The sequence below is a fragment of the Tamandua tetradactyla genome, chromosome 22, assembly GCF_023851605.1.
Source record: "Tamandua tetradactyla isolate mTamTet1 chromosome 22, mTamTet1.pri, whole genome shotgun sequence".
NCBI lineage: Eukaryota > Metazoa > Chordata > Mammalia > Pilosa > Myrmecophagidae > Tamandua > Tamandua tetradactyla.
The window spans coordinates 5,812,894-5,819,313 of record NC_135348.1 but is presented as its reverse complement, the minus strand read 5'-3'; the positions used below and the strand labels follow the sequence as shown (position 1 = coordinate 5,819,313).

General features: G+C 36.7%; 1 pseudogene; it reads left to right on the top strand.

Moving 5' to 3' along the window:
• The first annotated feature begins 864 nt into the window (after positions 1-864).
• Positions 865-3,149, top strand: LOC143665959 (cold shock domain-containing protein E1 pseudogene; annotated as a pseudogene).
• The last annotated feature ends 3,271 nt before the right edge of the window (positions 3,150-6,420 follow it).

Sequence of the window (6,420 nt, the reverse complement as noted above, 5' to 3'; positions counted from 1 at the left end):
AAGACATACCATAGAGCAACCGGCGTAGGGCAGTGGGAGTCTATTTCATTGGGAATAGGGGGCACATCCTAACTCCTGTAAAAAGGGAATTCCTAAGGTAACAATCAAGCACAAGCCCAAGTAAAGACATAAACTCAGAAAAGACAGAAAGGGCCCTGTACTTCGATTTGCCTTGGAATAAGGCAAATAGGCTCTTGTTAGAAGGCTAACTCTGAAGGAGAGTACCAGCCACACAAAACATATTTGCAAAACTGTCAAAGGTGAGTTTTGCTTTTTTTTCTGCTTTTCTTAGCTCCTGGCATGCAAGAAAATCTGTCATATCCCTGTCTGGATTCAAACATAAGAAACAGAGAGCTCTGAGACTAAATCTCACAGTTAACACATTAAAATGTTACATCGTACAGTTTACAACAAAAGATTACAAGACAAATAAAGAAACCAGAAAGGAGGGGCCATCCAAAGGAACAAAATAAAATTTCAGAAACCATCAATGAATGCCAGATTTGGGAGATACCAAAGATCCTTGAAAGTGACCTTCAGCTACATCCTGGGCCATGGTGTTTTCGACAGCACTGGAAGGGCATCGCTGAGCTGTTCGGTATGACATGTAACAGAACAGATGTTACCACCTCAATGTGATGTTTCAGTTTCAGATCAGGCAAGGAACAAATATCCCAACCGCCAACTAGACCAAAGAAGAGTACACTTAAATTGAAAACATACTACTTAACCTGAGATAAGAAGTTTGTGCCTACTCTGTTTTCTTCAGGGCTATACTGTGAGATTGCCCAAAGCAGCAGTAGTTGTATTCTTTATTAGTTTAATAGATTATTTTCTTTTGCTCTTTTTTTTAAATACTAGCAAATGTCATCCTTTGAAATGTGTGCTAAACAGAGGAATCAGCAAGTACTACTGAAAGTGCAATACTATTTGACTATCACTGTAAACCCTCTCCACAACAATGGACACAATGGGTATGCCGATGGCACTTCTGTAGCATGGTGATAAACCAGCGTTATTGAAAAACTGCTAATCTCTTTTGGATTTATCCAGTTTTAGAGCATCAAATTAAACTTTTTTTCCGCTGTTTCACACTATACTGATAATCTATAGGGCTTAAAAGTAGATGATGTTGAATTTAAAGTATTGTCTGACAGGCAGAAACCTATTGCTGTTAAACTCATGAGCATAAAATCAGAAATACTCCCTGAAGAACAAATTAATGGATAAAAAGTATTTCATCTGACTTACAGCCACAAAGATGTCGAAGAGAACATTCAATGGAAACTAGAGATATTAATTTTGCAACTGATAACAATAAACGTACTGGTGCTGTAAGTGCTCAGAACATTATGCTTTTGAAAAAGAAGCAAGCTCACTGTCAGTGAGTAGTTTCTGCCATGAAGGAAGTGTTTGGCTTTTTTGAATGAAGTGATGTTATAAAAGAGATATTCTTTCACTATAGGGAATTTAAGGGTGACCTAGAAACCTTACAGCCTGGAAATGATGCAGAGTTCACAATCAAGGACAGAAACGGTAAAGAAGTTGCCACAGATGTCAGATTGTTGCCTGAAGGAGCATTTTTGAAGCTATCACCGTTAAACATTTTGAAGGAACTATTACCAAGGTGTACCCACTACAAACCAGAATGAACCATATCCTAGATGCATTAAATGTGACTTTGTGATTTCTAAAGAACTTCCCTTTGGAAACAAAGTCACAAAATCCAAGGTAACCCTGATGAAAGATGACTACATTAGGTTTAATAATTCTACAGACCGATGTGACAAACTAGAATGAGCAACCAACGTAGAAGTTCTATTGAACACATTTCAGTTCACAGTTGAAGCCAGAGGAATGGATGTGATTGCTTCCTTGAGAGATAGTTTTGGTTTCATCAGGCATGTGGATTGCAATGCTTATATGTTCTTCCACTTCAGTGAAATGCTCAATGGGAACCAGCCCCATATTGCAAATGAAGTAAGGCTTACTGTGATTTCTGATATGCTCTCGGCCTAAAGAAGTCATTCTATTAAGGTTAAAAAACCTCCCAAGAGCATGGTTTCACTCCATTCCCATTCATATTATTATTTAGGGTACTGTAGAAAAATAAGATACTTTTTCCAATCCCCAAACTACCAGGCCAAACAAAGGCAAACAGAAGGCTGCAGATGGCATTACTGTTTACGGTGATTGTGGAGTAAAGCTGACTGTTGCCTTTCCAGTCAAGGATGTAGAAGGATCTACTTATTCTCAGATAGAAAATAGGGTTGAATTTAGTGTTAATGACAATGGAGCCTGGCAGCAGATTGCAACTGGTGTGTAATTTTTAAGCTGCAGTTTCAACCTAGGCCCTTGGATTATGTGGCAACTCTGAAGGATAATTTTGGACTTATTGAAGTGGCCAATCCGGATTAGGAAATATGTTCTTTACACTGAGATCTCAGGTGACGTAGATAGCCTGAAACTGGGGGATATGGTAGAATTCAGCTCATCCAAAGGCAAAGGCACAAAGTCGGTGCAGAAAAAGTGAGGAAAAAAACACACACTCAGTGAAAGTCATTACTGAGGAAGCTGATCCCATTATCTTCTCTGGTATAGTCATTCACCGCCTCAGGGGCATTGACCCAACACACACTGAGTACTGAGGAATGATTGAGATCGTGTAATTGGGGGGATAGGAACAGTGAGGTCTATCCATCTGGCATAGCTGCGATGGCCACAAAGGGAATTGCTGCAGAAAGAGGAGCATGTCAAATTCCATTTGTGTGTCCTGGGCCATGATGCACAGCATACGGCCTACAACATCACTCCCCGGTGTGTGAAAGATCAGTTTCTTCATGAACTAGGAGGTAGCTAGAAGCTCTTTCTCCATGTGAAAGAAGTTCAGGATGGCACTGACCAACAGGCAGGAGATGAGGCGCAGTTCTCAGAGATTCTTAATCAAGTGCAGCGCCTGCACGTTTGGCGAATCTGCGAGGGTCTGAAGGCTATTGTAGCTCTAAGACCTGATTGGTTGATCGCTTGAAGACTATTACCCTGGAGGATGCCAGTGCTCCCTGCCTAATGGTTCTTCATCAGCCAAGGGGACCAGATAACTCAGTGGGATTTGGCACAGAAAGCTCTGTCAAGCTGGTGTCATCGACTAACTACATCCACAAAGCACATTGTTAATCCACGATGATCAAGTTGGGAGGATTCTGATGAAGGGTTCTGAATAGCTCCCTCTTCTTCACCCCCCCAAGTCTGAAACATTTATTCTTTTGAGCTATTACACTAGTTTTAACAACTTCCTTTATGCTATGTTTAAAAATAAATAAAGAAATTTAAGAGAAGTATTTTAAATTATGCTCAGTTGCAGCTTGGTAAACTTAGGTTAGTGCCTTAGAGTTTCAGTTTTAGGAGCCTTATTTGGTGCATTTAGTGCAACCGGTAATTGCAAAATCCACTTCACCTGTGTAACTGAAAAATATAGACTGTTATCTTGTTGGCTCTATGAAATTCTGCACTCAGTGTTTATAGTCTATTCTACCTTCATTACTTCTGGAATGGTCTACCTTAGCACTCAGTTCCCATCTTTTTTTTTTTTCTGTTCATTATGCTTTAATTCTGAGGACCCTATGAGGGTAGAATATATTACCTTTTGAAATTACAGAAGTTAATACAATTTGTATAGGAAGCCATTTCCTTACACTGATTGTCAAATGATAAAATGCTATGTTTCATATCATCTATAATCTTGTCGTAGTACACTTAATGAAGTTTGCTTTGATTTCTGTGAAAATTATTTTTTCCCTGGAATGGGGGATAACATTACTGCAATTATGACCTTTGATGCAGAATTCCATGCATATGAGGTGTGCCAGCAGTGTGATCATTTAAATGTACTTAAACAAGCAAAGATGAATCCACAAACTTGCTGCTGCTTGGATCACTGCAGCTTCTAAGACCCAGTTTCTTTTATTGATTTCAAAACAAAGCTAAACAAACAAACAAATAGATAGATAGATAAACATGCTTAAAAGAAAACGTGGCCTTCAATATGCTTAAGGAAACAAAAAAAAGAAAAATACTAAAGGACATAAATAAAATGATGAATAAACTACAGAAGATTCTTCATAAAGAGATAGAGATTTTTGAAAGGATCCAAAATGATACTAGAGTAGAAGACCAATATAACAGAAGCAAAAATTCCCCAGTTGGTTTCAGCAACAGGTTACAACTGACAGAGGAAAGAACTAGTGAACTCCAAACTAAGGTGATTGAAGTGATTCAAGTTGGGTAGAAGAAAGAATAATGAAAAAAGTTGAGCAGAGGCTAAGACACTTGTAGGAAACCACCAAACATTATATATATATACATTATGGGAGTCGTAAAAGGAGAAGAAAGAGAGAAAGTGGCAGAAAAAATATTCAAATAACTAATGGTGAAAAACTTCCTAAGTTCAATGAAAGACATAAATAGAAATATCCAAAAACTCCAATGAACTCTAAACAGGAGCAAACTCAAAGAGAACCACCTCCAGGCACATATCAGTCAAACTGCTGAATGCCAAGAACTAGTAGTGAGTCCTGAAAGCTGTAACAGAAAAGCAAAAGGTATGTACAAGAGACTCCCAATAAGATTAAATGCCAATTTCTCATCAGAGATCATTGAGGCAAGAAGACATTTTGACAAAATACTTAAAGAACTGATATAAAATAATTGCTGATCATGAATTCTATGTTCCATAGATTAGTTTTTAAAAATGAAGCAATGATTAAGACATTACCAAATTTAAAAAGAGCTGAGGAAGTTTGTTACCACTAAACCTGCTCTATAAATGCTAAAAGGAGTTCTTCCTTTTAGACTGAAAGGACAGGACACTAGACAGTGAATAGAAGCAATGTAAAGAAATAAAGATATCTGATGAATGCAATCACATGGGTTATTATGAAAAGCATCAGACCTATTGCATTTGTATTTTTGGTTTGTTATTCCACTTTTTACTTCTTAGTGTTCTAAAATGCAAATGCATAAAAATAATAATAAATCTGTGATTTTCAACAGATAATGTATAAAAAGACAATGTGTTACAACTACAACAAAAAGGTGGGTTAACAGAGGTGTACAGGAACATTGTATGCATATGCTATTGAAGTTAAGTTGATATTAAATCGAATGTGATTGTAATAGATTTAGCATGTAAAATTAAAGCTCTATGTTAACCACACAATTAAATAGCTGAAAAATGCATAAAAAGGGAAATGAGAAAGTACTTAAAATGGCACACTAAAAATAAGATCAAATAAATATAAAAGTAGGCATTAATGGAAGAATTGAGGGATTAAATAATAAATAGGACATATCAAAACCAAATTTCAAAGTGGTAGTAAAAGTTCAGTATTATCAGTAGATACTTCAAGTGAAAATATGTTAAACTTTCCACTTAAAATGCCAGAATTGGCAGAATGGAAAGCAAACTATAACCTGACTATATGCTATTTACAAGAGATTCAACTTAAATTAAAAGCACAAGTACTTTAACTCACAATGGATCAAAGACCTAATTGTAAGTATGAAAATCATTAAAGTCCTAGAAGAAAATATATAGAGGCATTTTCAGTTTCTTAGAGTTCACACCAAAAGTATGATCAAGAACAACAAAAAATAGACAAATGGGACTTCATTAAAATTAAAAACTTTTAGGCATCAAGGATCTTTACAATGAAAGTAAAAAGAAGACCTAGTGAATGGGGGAAATAATTGGAAACCATGTATCTGAGAAGTTTTTAATGTCTAGAATATATAAAGTAATTCTACAACTCAACAACAAAAGAAAGACAAATAACCCAATTGAAAAATGAATAAAAATCTTGAATAGATGATTCTTCTAAGAAGATATACAACTGGCCTATAAGCATATGAAAAGATGTTCAATGTCATTTGCCATTAGGGAAATGCAAATCAAAACCATGATGAGAAGCATTTTGGAGAAAGTGGGAGATTCAGAGAGAGCAGAGAAGGAGGACAGAACACCACAGAACCACGGAGCAGAGAGTCAATCAGCCAGTGACTTTTGGAGATGAACAGGAAAACGCCTCCCAGGGAGCTTGAGAGGAAGTTAGCAGATGATGTCATGCTCAGCATGTGCCTTGCCAGTTAAGAGAGAAACCTTGACTGTGCTCGCCATGTGCATTTCTACTTGAGAGAAAACCCTGAACTTCATTGGCTTTCTTGAATCATGGTATCTTTCCCTAAAGGCCTTAGATTGGACTTTTTATAAATATGCTTTAATTGAGACATTTCCATGACCTGAAAACTGTTAACTTGCAACTTATTAAATTCCCCCTTTTAAAAGCCAAAAAAAAAAGGGGGAAATTAAGACATTTATAGATAACAAAAACTGAAAGATTTCATTACCAGAAGACATGCCTACAA